General features: G+C 47.8%; 2 protein-coding genes across 2 annotated transcripts in view; one reads left to right on the top strand and one right to left on the bottom strand.

The window, feature by feature from the left end:
- LOC128421670 (uncharacterized) overlaps nt 1-17,810 on the bottom strand; it is a 60,428-nt gene that overhangs the window by 21,223 nt on the left and 21,395 nt on the right. The window lies entirely within an intron of this gene.
- IRF5 (interferon regulatory factor 5) overlaps nt 5,368-17,810 on the top strand; it is a 50,289-nt gene continuing 37,846 nt past the window's right edge. The window contains exon 1 of the mRNA XM_053404701.1: nt 5,368-5,614. The gene's annotated coding sequence lies outside the window, so the exon portion shown is untranslated. The remainder of the gene's footprint in view (nt 5,615-17,810) is intronic.

The following is a 17,810-nucleotide window of genomic DNA, read 5'->3' as shown; positions in this document are numbered from 1 at the left end:
CCCTCTCTGTCCAGCCACAGAAAGGGCCTTATCTGTCCAGGCAAAACCCACAAGGAGGGTGTGGGACAAGGCCAGTTCTGGCCTGGGGGGAGAAGATCTGGCCTGGAGATAGTTTCCAACCCCCATGCTTCATTACTGCAATGCAGTCTACATGGGGCAGCCCTTGAAGGTGTTGTGGCGATCACAGAGCGCAGAAGGCACCCGTGCGAGTGCTAACTGGTACAGCAGCGTGAGATGTTATGGTCCTGAAAACTCAACAAGGTGATTTTTAACAGAAAAACATATGTACAAGACTGAAAACCCCAAATGCAAAGCATACATCAGAGAAGCCACCAAGAAAAGATTCGGGGAAGACTTTCTGGCCAAACCATTGCTCACTGAAATCCATACCTCGAAGCGGGGCCTTCTCGGTGGTAGCACCTGGGTCATGGAAACACTTTCCCCCTGGGGATTAGGCTGGCACCTGGCACTGGGGAGCTCTTGGCACCGAGTAAAGGTAAAGGGACCCCTGACCATTAGGTCCAATCGTGGCCGACTGTGGGGTTGCGGCGCTCATCTCGCTTTATTGGCCGAGGGAGCCGGCGTACAGTTTCCAGATCATGTGGCCAGCATGACTAAGCCGCTTCTGGTGAACCAGAGCAGCACACGGAAACACTGTTTACCTTCCCGCCAGAGCAGCACCTATTTATCTACTTGCACTTTGAGGTGCTTTCGAACTGCTAGGTTGGCAGGAGCAGGGACCGAGCAACGGGAGCTCACCCCATCGCGGGGATTCGAACCGCCAACCTTCTGATCAGCAAGTCCTAGGCTCTGTGGTTTAACCCACAGCGCCACCCGCATCCCTTGGCTCCAAGTCGAAACATGTAATTTTTAAATGTTGCAGAAATTTGGCCTGCTGGTTAAGGTATTTTAGCGTATAAAGAAATAGGAAAATAGAAGTTGACTTACCTTGAGTCAGATTCTGACCCATCTAGGCCCATAATGTTGGCATTGACTGGGATTTCAGACAGGGAATCTCTCTCAACAGTACCTGGAGATGCTGGGGTTTGAACCCAAGACCTTCTAAATGCAAAGCAGATGTCCAGCACTTTCCCTACAGTGGGGGACATGTGTATTAGTTTCTTGTGTTTAGGTGGGTGTGATTGTTTTGTATATTAGGCTCATTGTGACCTACCCTGTGACCATCCCCTAAAATAAATCTTTTATTATTATTTCTTCAACGTTTCTCCCTCCCGCCTTCCCGAAGGAGCCCAGGCTGGCTGTCCAGCATCATAAATAAAAGGATTTAAAATGTTACAAGAATTAAAACTGACTGATGACACATCTTCAGTATGCATGAAACTACCGAGCCAAGTCATCCCGGGATTGGAGTCAGGAGTCATCAGGATGGTGTTGACACCCAGTTCTGCGTCTTCAGGTGAGGCAGTGGAAAGGCTGAGCCCATAAGGGACCCGATGAAAACGTAATAAGAGCCTCTTGGATCAAGCCCAATGCCCATCGAGCCCAGCATCCTGTTCCTGTTCTCACATTGGCCAACAAGCAGGATTCGAACCCAAGAGCATTTTGTCCCCTCCTTGGGATGTGGAAGCAGAGCATGGCCATTGTGGCTAGTAACCATTGATATTCTCTCTCTCTCTCTCTCTCTCTCTCTTTTATGTACTTAAGCCTAAGTTGTTGTTGTTGTTGTTGTAATATTGAATTTATTCTATGTTCGCCAAATTGTTGATTTTTGTTCCTTTGAATCAGGCATCGGCAAACTCCGGCCCTCCAGATGTTTGGGACTACAATTCCCATCATCCCTGACCACTGGTCCTGTTAGCTAGGGATGATGGGAATTGTAGTCCCAAACATCTGGAGGGCCAGCGTTTGCCTATGCCTGCTTGAATTTACTGACATGCTCTGTATATTGTATATTTGGCATTCCCACAGTTCTCTGTCTTGAATGCTTTCCGTAAGCTGCTCGAAATCAGCATATAAGCAAAATACCGTATTTTTTGCTCTATAAGACTCACTTTTTCCCTCCTAAAAAGTAAGGGGAAATGTGTTTGCGTCTTATGGAGCGAATGCAGGCTGCGCAGCTATCCCAGAAGCCAGAACAGCAAGAGAGATTGCTGCTTTCACTGCCCACTGGCTTCTGAGACTCAGAATATTTTTTTTCTTGTTTTCCTCCTCCAAAAACTAGGTGCGTCTTGTGGTCTGGTGCGTCTTATAGAGCGAAAAATACGGTAAATACAAAGCAATCGAACATTTCGTAGGTGACGCAGCAAAATCGTGGTGAAGTTGGCATTCAGACCCTGCTGGGAAAGTCGGGATACAAATTTCGCGCGTTGATGAATTAATAAGGCTAGGTGTTGTCCTCATTTCTCATCAACATCATTTTGCTTCCATGCTGGGAGTCAAAGCAAGTTCAGTTCCTTGCTATGCAAATACAGTTGTCACAATACACAAAGTGCAACAGGCTGAATGATAATAAATGTGAAAATTTTACTGCTTATTTCCTATCGTAAAGGTCTAGTCCAGTATGTGCAACATATACAGTTCATATGTACGGTGTCATATTTTTCTATGTTGGGAGAAGCATCACCAATCTTTATTCAAAGCCAGTCAAGGAGTCCAGTTCGCTTTGTTGCGTCTTCAAATACTTTGTAAAGGGTTCCCATTCATCTTTAAAGTCACAGTTATCCTTGTCCCGTAGCTTGTATGTCAGTTTTGCCAGTTCTGCATAGTCCATCAATTTTTCTTGCCATGATTCTTTAGTTTGGGGTTTCTTCAGTCTTCCATCCTTGTGCTATTAGGACTCTCGCGGCCGTTCTTGCATACATGAAGATGTTTTTCAGCTTTTTTGGTAGATCTTTCCCTACAATCCCTAATAAAAATGCTTCAGGTTTTTAAACAAATGTTAAATGGAACATTTTCTTCAATTCGTTGTATATCATTTCCCAAATTTTTAAAATTACATTACAACCCCACCACGTATGATAAAATGTCCCTTCCTTTTCACCAGTTGGATTTCTGCCTGTTGTGCAGAACAGAAAAGGCAGCAACCCCCTGACTTATTCCAGACACTGCATTGCCACAGAGAGAAAGTGGACCCCTCTCCTTGTTCTTGTTAAAGCCTCTTTTAACTTCCCACCAAGAACTCCCAGAAGTGCAAGCTGGATTTAGAAGAGGCAGAGGAACCAGAGACCAAATTGCAAACATGCGCTGGATTATAGAGAAAGCTAGAGAGTTCTACATCCCAATCCCAAAGAAGGGCAGTGCCAAAGAATGCTCCAACTACCGCACAATTGCACTCATTTCACACGCTAGCAAGGTTATGCTTAAAATTCTACAAGGCAGGCTTAAGCAGTATGTGGACCGAGAACTCCCAGAAGTGCAAGCTGGATTTCGAAGGTGCAGAAGAACCAGAGACCAAATTGCAAACATGCGCTGGATTATGGAGAAAGCTAGAGAGTTCCAGAAAGACATCTACTTCTGCTTCATTGACCATGCAAAAGCCTTTGCATGTGTCAACCACAGCAAACTATGGCAAGTTCTTAAAGAAATGGGAGTGCCTGATCACCTCATCTGCCTCCTGAGAAATCTCTATGTGGTACAAGAAGCTACAGTTAGAACTAGATATGGAACAACTGATTGGTTCAAAATTGGGAAAGGAGTACGACAAGGCTGTATATTGTCTCCCTGCTGAAATAACTTATATGCAGAATTCATCATGCGAAAGGCTGGGCTGGATGAATCCCTAGGGGTAATTAAGATTGCCGGAAGAAATATCAACAACCTCTGATATGCAGATGACACAACCTTGATGGCAGAAAGTGAGGAGGAATTAAAGAACCTTTTAATGAGGGTCAAAGAGGCGAGCACAAAATATGGTTTGAAGCTCAGCATCAAAAAACCGAAGATCATGGCCACTGGTCCCATCACCTCCTGGCTAATAGAAGGGGAAGAAATGGAGGCAGTGAGAGATTTTACTTTCTTGGGCTCCATGATCACGGCAGATGGTGACAGCAGCCACGAAATTAAAAGACGCCTGCATCTTGGGAGAAAAGCAATGACAAACCTAGACAGCATCCTAAAAAGCAGAGATATCACCTTGCCAACAAAGGTCCGTATAGTTAAAGCTATGGTTTTCCCAGTAGTGATGTATGGAAGGGAGAGCTGGACCATAAAGAAGGCTGATCGCCAAATAATTGATGCTTTTGAATTCTGGTGCTGGAGGAGACTCTGGAGAGTCCAATGGACTGCAAGAAGATCCAACCTCTCCATTCTTAAGGAAATCAGCCCTGAGTGCTCACTGGAAGGACAGATCCTGAAGCTGAGATTCCAAGACTTTGGCCACCTCATGAGAAGAGAAGACTCCCTGGAAAAGACCCTGATCTTGGGAAAGATGGAGGGCACAAGGAGAAGGGGATGACAGAGGACAAAATGGTTGGACAGTGTTCTCGAAGCTACGAGAGGCAGTGGAAGACAGGAGTGCCTGTCATGCTCTGGTCCAGGGGGTCATGAAGAGTCAGACACGACTAAACAACAACAATTTATAATGCTACTACTACTCAGGGACATGGGTGGCGCTGTGGGTTAAACCACAGAGCCTAGGACTTGCCAATCAGAAGGTCGACGGTTCGAATCCCTGTGACGGGGTGAGCTCCCGTTGCTCGGTCCCTGCTCCTGCCCACCTAGCAGTTCAAAAACATGTCAAAGTGCACGTAGATAAATAGGTACCGCTCCGGCGGGAACCGTGCGCTGCTCTGGTTCACCAGAAGTGGCTTAGTCATGCTGGCCACATGACCCGGAAGCTGTACGCCTGCTCCCTCGGCCAATAAAGCGAGATGAGCGTCGCAACCCCAGAGTCGGCCACGACTGGACCTAATGGTCAGAGGTCCCTTTACCTTTACTACTACTAATAGTTAATCTGGTCCCTGGCAGTTTATTTCCTGGGGTAAAATCACCAACAAAGCTCAACAACTTCAATCCTGAAAAAAAGTCAACTTCGGTCAACCCTCACACATGTTCATTTCATCCTTGCAAAAATTTGGGATCTGAGCCTCCTGCAGCCAAGGGCGCGCAGGCCCGGGGAGAGCCAGGAGACCCCGGAGGGGCGTGGTCCGGGACAGGTAAGGGCCCTGGCTCAGGTGAAGGCGCACAGGGAGACCTCCCCGGCCAGGTGAGAGGTAGGTAACTCGACGCCACCGTGTCTGGTCCTGCGAAGAAGTCTCCTTAGTGCGGGACATGAGTGGCAGGCTCCGAGGGGATGCGCCCAGGTGAGTGCGCCCTGGCCAGGTGAGGGGGCCTGGCTTCCTCCAGGTGTGCGCAACTCCTCCTGCTGCTGGTGCCATTGGTCCCGGAAGGGAGGCACCTGCGCCGGCCCCGCCGCTGGCCGCGGGGGCGGCGCGGCTCCTCCCCGCGGAAGCTGCGCGCCCGAGGAGCGCGCCAGGGGCAGCTGCTTCTGCGGAGACTCGGCTCGCCTGGCTTGGAGGCTGGCGGATCGCAGCCCTTGCCAAGCCCGGGAGGAGGACGGAGAGGAAGAGCAGGGGGTTCCGGGGGGGAACCGACGGCGCCTGGCACCCCGAAAAGAGCGCCGCGTCCTCCCTCGACGGCGCCTCCTTTCTCCCAGGTGGGCACCTCGTCTCTTGCCAATCGGTTGGTCGGGGGGGGGGGCATGGGCGTAGCCAGGGGGCAGCTGCCTCCTCCGCCCAAATCAAGTCAATAAAATATTTAACTAAAAGTTGAAGTTTGTTTTGGGGTCAAGAGAAAGTAATTTGTAGCAACTGCTGTTTCAACAAACTTCTGTTGAGCTATTTCCTTCCGAATCTGCTAGGCAGCGCCAGAGAGAGGATATGGGCAGGTGGGTGCCCACCCCCCAATAAATTGTAATTCCTGGCTACCTGCCCCCTCTTTAACATAAATCCTGGCTACGCCCACGGTGTGTTTGGGGGCTTCTTGGCTTCTTGGTGGGAGAATGGACAGAATCACAGAAGGGTAAGGTTGGAAGAGACCCACCAGGGTCATTTAGTCCAACCCGCCCTGCAAGGCAGGAATCTTTTGCCCGATGTGAGTCTCGAACTCGCAACCTTGATAAGTCATATTCCTTACTGCTAACTGACCTATCCCACCCATCCCTTTCTCTCCCTCTCCCTCTCCTTCCAACAACACCCAGAGCCTTCTTTCTGTCTCTGTGGGTTTGTGGGTGTTCCCCGTGCCAAAAATTATGGGTGCTCTGTAAAATCTTCCTTTTTTAAAAACGGAAAACTCTCCTGCATTTCAGGGGGCTGGACTAGATGACCCCGGGAGAGCCCTTCCAACTCCTCTCCGATTTAGAGCATGAGACTCTTCGGGTCAGGGTTGTGGGTTCGAGAGCCACGTTGGGCCAAAGAGCCCTGCAGGCAGCGGGTTGGACTAGATGACCCCACGGGTCCCTTCCAGAGTCCCCTCCTCTTTGGTGAGCTTGTCCCTGTTTTGCTGGGCTCCAGACGTCGCCTTTGAGCCCTGACCATCCTAATGCAGGAAAGATATGTTCGAGGTTTGAAGTAGTTCTTGGTTCTTTAGTTCTTCTTCTTAAACAAAACGGAGTTGTGCAGCTGTGTTCAACAGGGCTTGGAAACTGAGGCAGATTTGAGGCAGAGTATTTTGTTAAGCAAAACAAACGGACCCCAGAATTGGTGTGATGGAAGGATGACTTATCAAGCTTGTATTTGAATCCCGTTTTGTTTTTAAGAAAATTAAAAATCTTTTTTGCTATTTCCTGGCATGTTGGTAAACGGCCATGTCGTGGGTTGGAGCCCCATTTTGGACAAAAAAAATTCCCTCTTTACGGGGGGCTGGACTAGATGAACCTTGGGGTCCCTTCCAACTCTACTATTCTATGAAACATAGAAGGCGAGTCATAAATCAATAAATAACAGCAACAAGAATACCCAGGAAAGTACAGTATGGTTGTAGCTGTGCATACCTGTACCTTTGCCAACCTTGTGCCCTCTGGGTTGAAAGAAAGGGATTCTGGTGGCGTCTGGGAGAAGGAGACGGGTCGGTCTGTTCTATCTGCCCATATTGTCTTTTTTAATGGTCCCTGATGAAATCGGAGGTTTGCACTGTGAGTCTAAGCTCTCTGACACCTTGCTTGTTCCTCTCCTCTCAGCTATGCAGAAAAGGGGTTTGTTTTTGTTTTGCTTTGCAATGGAAATCCTTGTGATCTATGAGCAGAATTAAAAAGGGCGCCAGCGTTGTGTTAGACGCCAGTCAGAACCTTTTCCCAGGCCTTTCGAGTATTGCATTGTGGGTTTTGATCTGGCCCTGTGGGCTTGGGTGATGGTTTCGCTCGGTTCGTATTTGAATCACTGCAAACTTTCCTGGGATCTGTTCGGTAGACGAATAATTTTTTCAAAAAATTAATAAACAGCAGGCGCAAATGCAAGGTTTGCGCCAGGAGCATGGCTGGTTTGTAAAATCATGTTTTTAAAAAAATATATGTGTGTGAGATCCTTTTTAAGATTGCAAAGCACTTTGGAAAACATTTCCAACATTTGCTCTCGAACTGCCACTCCGGTTACTGAGATTATGTTGTGAGGTGCCCTGAGATATATTTAACAAATTTAACACATTTAACAAATAAAAATAGAATAAAATGTCTGCTTTACATTTGGGAAACCGAGGGGAAGGAAATGGTCCGAGGCATGGTTAGAGGAACTGGATTTGAACCCGGAGCTCCTGTCCCAAATTCAACGCTTATCTACTGGTCCACATAATTGGGTTATATCTAATCTCACCCACTGAATCCTCGCATTTTGATGCCTTCATGTGTTAATAATTGTAGATTTTGTGATGCAATCCCTTCTCCTGCTTAATCTGGAGGCTAAGGCAATCTACCTCTCAAACGCTGGAAAGGCAAACTTTTGCCGAAGGATGGGATCGCTTTTGGTTTCAGTCCATTCTTTTGCCAGTTTTGACCATGGCCAATGGCTAACTGGGGAAGAGGGGGGCAGGCAGGGCAAGGAAGCAAAATTTTCTCCCCGCTGCTGCCCCTTCAGAGTAGGTGTTTGTGCAACTGCGCATTGAGTGCGGATCTTCACGCACAAAATGAATTTATGGAGTGCATGGGTTGGGTTAGGATTAGGGCAGGCATGCCCAAAGTCTGTTTCGGGGGCCTAAGGCGGCCCCTGTGGCAGTGTATGTCCTGGGGTAAAATCCTTTAAAAAAAGCCCAGCAACTTTAATCCTAAAAAAAAAGCTCAAAAACTTTGGGGTAACATCATGAAAAAAGCTCAACAACTTAAGCTCAACAACGTTGGTCGGCCCTCACATATGTTCACTCCATCAAATCTGGCCCTCTTTGAAAAAAGTTTGGGTACCCCTGGATTAGGGGATAAACCGGTGGCTATTAGCCACAGAGCCTCCATGTTCAAGAGAAGTCTACCTCCAAGTATCAATTGCAGGGGGATGAATTGGGGGGGGGGCTTTTGCCTTCCTTCGCCGTTTGCAAGGGTCCTCAAGGCATCCGACTGTGTACTGTTGCTGTTGTTGCTGTTGTTTTATGACATTTGTATACTTCCCTTCATCTGTAATCGCAAGGCGGTTCACAGCATAAAAGTACAAGATAAAAACACAAAATACATGCATGATGGGATGCTGAACTTGACTGATGGTCTGATGCAGCAGTCTTTGCATATAAATACTTGGGCTGCAAACAAGGAATTTGTCAAATTCTGGTTTCTCTCGGTTTCCCAATACAGTCATAAAAGGTAAAGGGACCCCTGACCATCAGGTCCAGTCGTGGACGACTCGGGTTGTGGCGCTCATCTCGCTTTACTGGCTGAGGGAGCTGGCGTACAGCTTCTGGGTCATGTGGCCAGAATGACTAAGCCGCTTCTGGCGAACCAGAGCAGCGCACGGAAACGCCGTCATACCTTGGGTTAAATATACTTCAGGTTGAGTGTTTTCAGTTTACGCTCCGCGGTGACCCGGAAGTAACGGAATGCATTACTTCCGGGTTTCGCCGCATGCGCAGACGCTCAAAATGACGAAACGTGACCCACACATGCGCAGGCACGCAGTCGCGTGTTACGTTCTCCTCAGGATGCGAATGGGGCTCTGGAACAGATCTCGTTCCCATCCAGAGGTACCACTGTATTAAGTTCTGTTCTCCACATTCAGCGGCATTTTAAGTGTGAATTTCTCCTAATAGGCCCTTTTTTGCCTAGAATATACTTCCTCGCTCTGGTCCATGGGGTCACAAAGAGTTGGACACGACTAAACGACTGAACAACAACAAATACAGTGGTACTTCGGGTTACATATGCTTCAGGTTACAAACGCTTCAAGTTATAGACTCCGCTAACCCTGAAATAGTGCTTCAGGTTAAGAACTTTGCTTCAGGATGAGAACAGAAATCGTGCAGCGGCAGCACGGCGGCAGCGGGAGGCCCCATTAGCTAAAATGGTGCTTCAGGTTAAGAACCGTTTCAGGTTAAGTACAGACCTCCGGAACGAATTAAGTTCGCAACGCTGTTCCCTGTAATATTGCTTATTTGTTACGTTTATATCCCAGCTTTCTACTTCCTTCCCATTTATCCTCACAAAAACCCTGTGAGGTAGACTACACTGGGAGGCCGCGACTTGCCCAGGGGGTCACTCCATGAGTTGCATTGATGAGTGTGGATTTGAGCCCCCAGTCCCTCCCAGGCCTTCTTAGTCAAACCCTCTAACCACTACGCCACACTGCCTCTCGCTGCATTTTTATTTATTTATCATTTTGCGGCATGTCTTTTTCACTAACGTACGTTTAACCTTTATGCTTTCGTCCACATTACTGGGGAACCACATTGCAAAAACCCAGACAAGGGCAGATTTCGAAGGAGGGCTGCTTTTTGGTTTGCGTAGAGGACAGATTAGATCGGTTTGCCTTTAAGTGCAGACTGAATCGGATTTCAGCAGCGAACTCCACTGGGATGTTTTTGCTCAACTGGCTCAGATTTGCAGCAGCGGAAGTGAGACGGTTCCCTTTTGAATTTAGGCAGGACCGGTAATGAGATGCAAACTGGAGGGGCAGTTTGGAATAGCAGAAGAGAAACTTTCTCAGAGGCAGCAGACAGCGAAATGATCAGAAAAGGTCTAGAGGCCTGAAGGAACGCCTTGTTTGCTGCAATTTAGATAATGGGTAGGCAACCAAAGGCCTGCGGGCCGGATCTGGCCCAGTTGCCTTCTAAGTCCGGGAATCAGCGTGTTTTTACATGAGCAGAATGTGTCCTTTTATTTAAAATGCATCTCTGGGTTATTTGTGGGGCATAGGAATTTCTTCATTTTTTTCTTCTTCAAAATATAGTCCGGCCCCCCACAAGGTCTGAGGGACCGTGGACCGGCCCGCTTCTGAAAAAGTTTGCTGACCCCTGATTTAGATCTTGGGATAAGGATGGAGATCAGCCAATCGTTGCTTGGTAGCAGGACAGGAAAGGAAGTGTTTCTCAAGCCTCGCATTGCAGAAGAATGTGCCTTTTCCAAAATCAAAACCAACTTTCACGTTGCCCCAGAAAAACGTTCTTGTTTCAGAGCAGGAAATTCTGTGCCCTTAGCGGAGTCTCGCTTCCGTCGCGTGTTTGCATGAGTCCCTGTGCTGGCCCTGCCTCCTAATTTGGAAGAAGATGGCTGCATCTGTGTCAGAATAGCTCAGTCGGTGCGAGGAGTTGGTCTCACGGTCCTGGGTTCGAGCCCCACGTTGGGCAAATGATTCCTGCATTTCAGGGGGTTGGACTAGATGATCCTCCGGATCCCTTCAGTTGGGATATTCCGTTCCACCTTAAGGAACAGGCATGATTGATGTGTGTCACATGCCTGTTTATACTCCAGCACAGCTTGCTGGGAACTTCCGTTTGTGTATAGCTTTTGCTTATGCTGTTTTGCTTTGGACACGAAGGGGAGAAGACATGTTTTCCTTTTGTCCTGATGTATGCTGAAAAAGGGACGCGGGTGGCGCTGTGGGTTAAACCACTGAGCCTAGGACTTGCCAATCAGAAGGTTGGCGGTTCGAATCCCCGCGACGGGGTGAGCTTCCGTTGCTCGGTCCCAGCTCCTGCCCACCTAGCAGTTCGAAAGCACGTCAAAGTGCAAGTAGATAAATAGGTACCGCTCCGGCGGGAAGGTAAACGGCGTTTCCATGCGCTGCTCTGGTTCGCCAGAAGCGGCTTAGTCATGCTGGCCACATGACCCGGAAGCTGTACGCCAGCTCCCTCGGCCAATAAAGCGAGATGAGCGCTGCAACCCCAGAGTCGGCCACGGCTGGACCTAATGGTCAGGGGTCCCTTTACCTTTTTACCACTTTCGCTAATGGGGCCTCCTGCTGCCACCACGTCGTCGGAGCACAATTTCTGTTCTCATCCTGAAGCAAAGTTCTTAACCCGAGGTACTATTTCTGGGTTAGCGGAGTCTGTAACCTGAAGCATCTGTTACCCGAGGTACTACCATATTCATAATCTAAAGAGGTTGACATATCTTTGACCTTTCCGGCATGGCTTCTTCTCCTTTACAAAGATCCCAAACTATCTGACACTGCCGCAGGATTTGGTATTAAGAGGAGATCACCCCAATCGACACACTTTTTAGTTTGGAAAAGCTCAGTGAACCGGCTGCATGTCTAGGCTATCTATTGTAATCCAGGATGATTTAATTTAAACTAGGATCAGTCCTAGAATTAATTAACCAGGCCCCCGAACACAAAGAGCAGGTTCAGAGCTAACCCTCCTTTCCATGAACTCACTACAGGTTTCCTCCTTCGCCCGTTTGAGAGTCTGACCTCTTTAAGCGAAATAAAATAAAATGATTCTAGCAGGCACACGTATCTCAATTCTCTCTCCCTTTACCTAGACATGCCCTATTTTCTGGTTCCTCGTTTTCCCCCCCCCTCCCGTCTTTGGGGGTGCATTGTTAGAACTGGGTGTGATTTGAAAGTTTTGTCAATATTCAGGGTTTATTATCATTATTATTAAATTGACTCCCATCCGTAGATCTCAGGACAGTTCACAGCATAAAAATACAAGATAGAAACCACAAAACGCATAATAAAAATGCATAATAAGATCAAGGCAAGGCAATAGCCCCTCTCCTCTGTCTAGAAGAGCCTGCAGGATCAGGCCGGGAGCTTAACTAGTCCAGCATCCTGTTCCCACAACCAGATGCCCCCATGATAAACCCACAAGCAGGATTCGAACACAAGCCCCTCTCCCCTCTTGGGGTTTCCAGGAGCATTCGGGAGTATTGCTGCCTCTGATAGTGGAGGCAGAGTATAACCGTCATGGCTGGCAGCCATCAATAGCCTTTTCCTCCCTGAATGTGTTGCAGAATCATAGAATTGTCAGTTGGGACCCCAAGGGTCATCTATCCCAACCCCTTTTGCCCAACACGGGACTCGAACCCACCGCCCTTTGATCGAGAGTCCCATGCTCTGCCGACTGAGCTATCCCAGCTCTCTCCATATCCTAATCCCCTTTTAAGACTATCAGAGTTGGTGGCCATCGCTGCCTCCTGTTGTGGGAGGGAGTTCCACAGGTTAACTAAGCAAAATCTCTGCTGGAGGGGAGATCTGTCATGCAGATGAATACACATTCCCCATAGGGAAAACCACGTGCTGTGGATCGGGGATGGCAGAGGGCCAGATGAACGAGTCCTGAGGGTCGCCTTTGGGGCCCGCCCAGGCCAGAGACCCCCAACCCCCTGCCCTAAAGACTCCTGGCGGTGCCACCCCCTGACAAAGGACCCCTGACACAGCTGGAAGGCAGCGCTGCCGCCTGAGTCACGGCCGGCGGGGCGAGGCCTGCAGCCGGTTTGGCCGCTTTGCTGTGGAACCGGCACACCACACTTGGGGGGCTGGAAGGTGACGCAGAGAAGGTCACCTTTCCTTGCAGTCTCCTGTCCCCAGGCAGTAGAGATTACGGGCAAAGGATTTCTAAACCATCCCTGAGATGCTCATCTCCCTAACCCTCTCTTTTTTTCTCTCCTTTTTATGATGCTTAGGACGAAACTGAAGGTGGGAAGGGGCGGGAGGCATACTGAGTTTGGAGGGAAGAGAATTGCACTGATTTCAGGGCTGTTTGTTCAAGACAGAATTGAGGAGCGATGCCCGTGGGCTTTGCGTGTTTTGTTTGGGATTGTATAGAGGAGTTCTAAATAAGTGTGGGGAGGTCAATTTTTATGGGGGCGGCTCAGCCCGATGCAGCTGTGCACCTCCCTTTCGCTTGCATCTTCTTTCTTTTGAAACTAAAGAGATATAAATGTATACATACATACATACATACATACATACATACATGTTGTTGTTGTTGTTTGGTTGTGTCCGACTCTTCGTGACCCCCTGGACCAGAGCACGCCAGGCCCTCCTGTCTTCCACTGCCTCCCGCAGTTTGGTCAAACTCATGCTGGTAGCTTCGAGAACACTGTCCAACCATCTCGTTCTCTGTCATCCCCTTCTCCTTGCGCCCTCCATCTTTCCCAACATCAGGGTCTTTTCCAGGGAGTCTTCTCTTCTCATGAGGTGGCCAAAGTCTTGGAGCCTCAGCTTCAGGATCTGTCCTTCCAGTGAGCACTCAGGGCTGATTTCCTGAAGAATGGAGAGGTTTGATCTTCTTGCAGTCCATGGAACTCTCAAGAGTCTCCTCCAGCACCAGAATTCAAAAGCATCCATTCTTCGGCAAACAGCTTTAACTATACGGACCTTTGTTGGCAAGGTGATGTCTCTGCTTTTTAAGATGCTGTCTTCACATACATACATACATACATACATACATACATACATACATACCCTGCCCATCTGGCTGGGTTTCCCCAGCCACTCTGGGCAGCTCCCCAAAGAATATTAATAATAATAATAAAGCAATAAAACATAAAAACATCAAAAACTTCCCTAAACAGATTCAGGGAGGTAGCCTTGTTGGTCTGACGCAGTCGAGATATATAAAAAAATTAAAAATTAAAAAAAAATGCCCAGTAGCACCTTAGAGACCAACTAAGTTTGTTCTTGGTACAGTGGTACCTCGGGTTACATACGCTTCAGGTTACATACACTTCAGGTTACAGACTCCGCTAACCCAGAAATAGTACCTCAGGTTAAGAACTTTGCTTCAGGATGAGAACAGAAATTGTGCTCCAGCGGCGCGGCAGCAGCTGGAGGCCCCATTAGCTAAAGTGGTGCTTCAGGTTAAGAACAGTTTCAGGTTAAGTACGGACCTCCGGAGCGAATTAAGTTCTTAACCCGAGGTACCACTGTATAAGCTTTCGTGCGCATGCACACTTCTTCAGATACACTGAAACAGAAGTCACCAGACCCGTATATATAATGGGAGGGTATCATAGAATCATAGAGTTGGAAGAGACCACAAGGGCCATCGAGTCCAACCCCCTGCCAAGCAGGAAACACCATCAGAGCACTCCTGACATATGGTTGTCAAGCCTCTGCTTAAAGACCTCCAAAGAAGGAGACTCCACCACACTCCTTGGCAGCAAATTCCACTGTCGAACAGCTCTTACTGTCAGGAAGTTCTTCCTAATGTTTAGGTGGAATCTTCTTTCTTGTAGTTTGGATCCATTGCTCCGTGTCCGCTTCTCCCTCCTCTATGTGACATCCTTTTATATATTTGAACATGGCTATCATATCACCCCTTAACCTCCTCTTCTCCAGGCTAAACATGCCCAGCTCCCTTAGCCGTTCCTCATAAGGCATCGTTTCCAGGCCTTTGACCATTTTGGTTGCCCTCCTCTGGACACGTTCCAGTTTGTCAGTGTCCTTCTTGAACTGTGGCGCCCAGAACTGGACACAGTACTCCAGGTGAGGTCTGACCAGAGCAGAATACAGTGGCACTATTACTTCCCTTGATCTAGATGCTATACTCCTATTGATGCAGCCCAGAATTGCATTAGCTTTTTTAGCTGCCGCGTCACACTGTTGGCTCATGTCAAGTTTGTGGTCAACCAAGACTCCTAGATCCTTTTCACATGTAGTGCTCTCAAGCCAGGTGTCACCCATCTTGTATTTGTGCCTCTCATTTTTTTTGCCCAAGTGCAATACTTTACATTTCTCCCTGTTAAAATTCATCTTGTTTGTTTTGGCCCAGTTCTCTAATCTGTCAAGGTCGTTTTGAAGTGTGATCCTGTCCTCTGGGGTGTTAGCCACCCCTCCCAGTTTGGTGTCATCTGCAAATTTGATCAGGATGCCCTTGAGTCCATCATCCAGGTCGTTGATAAAGATGTTGAATAAGACCAGGCCCAAGACAGAACCCTGTGGCACCCCACTAGTCACTCTTCTCCAGGATGAAGAGGAACCATTGATGAGCACCCTTTGGGTTCGGTCAGTCCCTTTGGGGTGAGGTTTTTCTCAGGAGGGTAGTAGGAGATGGGTGATTGACTCAGTAGGTATGGTTACAGGTAGGTAGTTGTGTTGGTCTGCCGTAGTCGAAACAAAATGATAAGATTCCTTCTAGTAGCACCTTAGAGACCAAATAAGTTTGTTATTGGTATGAGCTTTCGTGTGCATGCACACTTCTTCAGATACCAGGAAAGCTCATACCAATAACAAACTTATTTGGTCTCTAAGGTGCTACTGGAAGGAATGTTTAATATTTTTAATAAATATTTCCCTAAGCAGGGCTGCCTTCAGATGTCTTCTAAAAGTCAGATAGTTGTGTATTTCCTTGACATCTGACGGGAGGGCGTTCCACAGGGCGGGTGCCACCACCGAGAAGGCCCTCTGCCTGGTACCCTGTAACCTCGCTTCTTGCAGGGAGGGAACCGCCAGAAGGCCCTCGGAGCTGGACCTCAGTGTCCGGGCTGAATGATGGGGGGAGACTCTCCTTCAGATAACCCTGGTTTCCCCAACTCTCCATATGTTTTGGACTGAAATTGCAGGGTTTTTGGCTTCTAGGTACAAGAAGGAAGATTCTGACTCAACATCAGGAAGAACTTTCTGACGGTGTTTGACAGTGGAACGGTCTCCCTTGGGAGGTGGTGGAAAATCCTTCCTTTGAGGTTTTTAAGCAGAGGTTGAATGGCAACCTGTCATGGACACTTTAGCTGAGATTCCTGCATTGCAGAGGGCTGGACTAGATGACTCTGGAGGTCCCTTCTTACTCTCAGATATCTAAGCTATTCGCCAAATGGCAACTTAAACCTAGGTTATACTTGCCACAATGAAGCACAGCGACTTTTGTAATAAATAAATAAATTATTTTATTATTTACACCCTGTCCATCTGACTGGGTTTCCCCAGCCACTCCGGGTGGCTTACAGCATATATAAAACATAGTAAAATATCAAACATTCAAAAATATATACAGTGGACACTTGGGTTGTGAACGTGATCCATGCGGGAGGCACGCGCACAACCTGCAGCATTCGCAACCCCCAGCACCGTGTCTGCGCACGCGCGGGTTGCGATTCAGCACTTCTGTGCACGTGCAAAGTACATTTTAGTGTTTCTGCACGAGCACCGAAACCCGGAAGTAACCTGTTCCGGTACTTCTGGGTTCGGCGTGGTGTGCAACCCAAAAACGCGCCACCCAAAACGTCTGTAACCCAAGGTATGACTGTATTAGGATTATTCATTCCAACTCTGCTTTATATTTTAAACCAAAAAAATCTCGGTTTACAACATACGAAGACATCAAACGAAACAATCCAAAATAAAGCGATTTGAAGCTTCGAGGAGAATATTTCAGATCCTCCCCTATGGGACCTTTTTGCTTTCCCCATATTTATTTATCTACTTGATTTATGAGCTGCCCCATAGCAGAAGACGTCTAGGAAGCCAGGGTGGTGTCGTGGTTAGAGAGTCAGACTAGAACCTGAGAGATCTGCGTTCGAATCCCCCTGATACCTTTTTGTGAGCTGGTAGTTTATGAATGTTCTAAATTGCTTTATTTAGAAAAAGCAACAGCAGACAGGGCTGTGCTCAGTCCTGAAATCCCATTGTGCAACAGACTTCTGCTTGCACAATTAAACTTCCCTTCCCCTGCAATGAAAAACCAATCCTGTGGCTGCCGATAATTCTGCCAATGACCTTCACGTATCTACGTATTTTGCAAAAATTTCTTCAGCTTCAGCTAATCCTGGGAAGGGGCGATGAAGTCAATTCACCATTCCCTTTCCCCAACCCTCTCTGACTTCCAATACTTTGCCCAGACATTGCCAGTTTTCGCAACCACAAGGACTTAGAAGTTTGCTTTCCGGCCAAAGCTGAAATGCTGAAGAATCTGATTTCTGTCCCTGTTACCAGTTTCTGTACTTAAAAGGCACTTTCTCAGACCCATGGGATAAATCTGATACTAAGTTTTTGGCTTGGCGGTAATGTCCTCCAGTAACGTTGCTAGGGCTGTTTGATCAATTTGGGAGTGGTCCTTCAGCATAAAAAAATCAGGACACATGGACAGTCTTAAAGTAGGGTTGCCAAACGTCCAAAATTTACCGGACATAGCCAGGATTTGGCCGTCTGTAACAGTGCCCAGGCGGAAATCGCTTGAATGTCCTGGGAAATCTGGACGTATGGCAAGCCACGTCAGAAGTGTAGATTTTGGTGAATTTCTTTAAAAATAGCTCCAAAACGGCCCACTTTTTTCTTTTGACTTTTTGAAATATGGCAAGCCTATCTTAAAGAGCATGATTTTATGGTGTTCTACACACAGGGCCATCCTTACATTATCTGCCGCGGGGGTGCAAAGATCCGCCCAGCGCCCCCAAATTTAGTTAATTTCATGTGCACGGCACTGTTGAGAATGACAAGCGCCATCGTTGAGCCTGACAAGCGCCGCCGTTGTGAATGACAAGCGCCGCTGCTAGCACAGTG

The sequence above is a fragment of the Podarcis raffonei genome, chromosome 10 (assembly GCF_027172205.1).
Source record: "Podarcis raffonei isolate rPodRaf1 chromosome 10, rPodRaf1.pri, whole genome shotgun sequence".
Lineage (NCBI taxonomy): Eukaryota > Metazoa > Chordata > Lepidosauria > Squamata > Lacertidae > Podarcis > Podarcis raffonei.
This window is presented reverse-complemented; position numbering and strand designations above follow the sequence as displayed.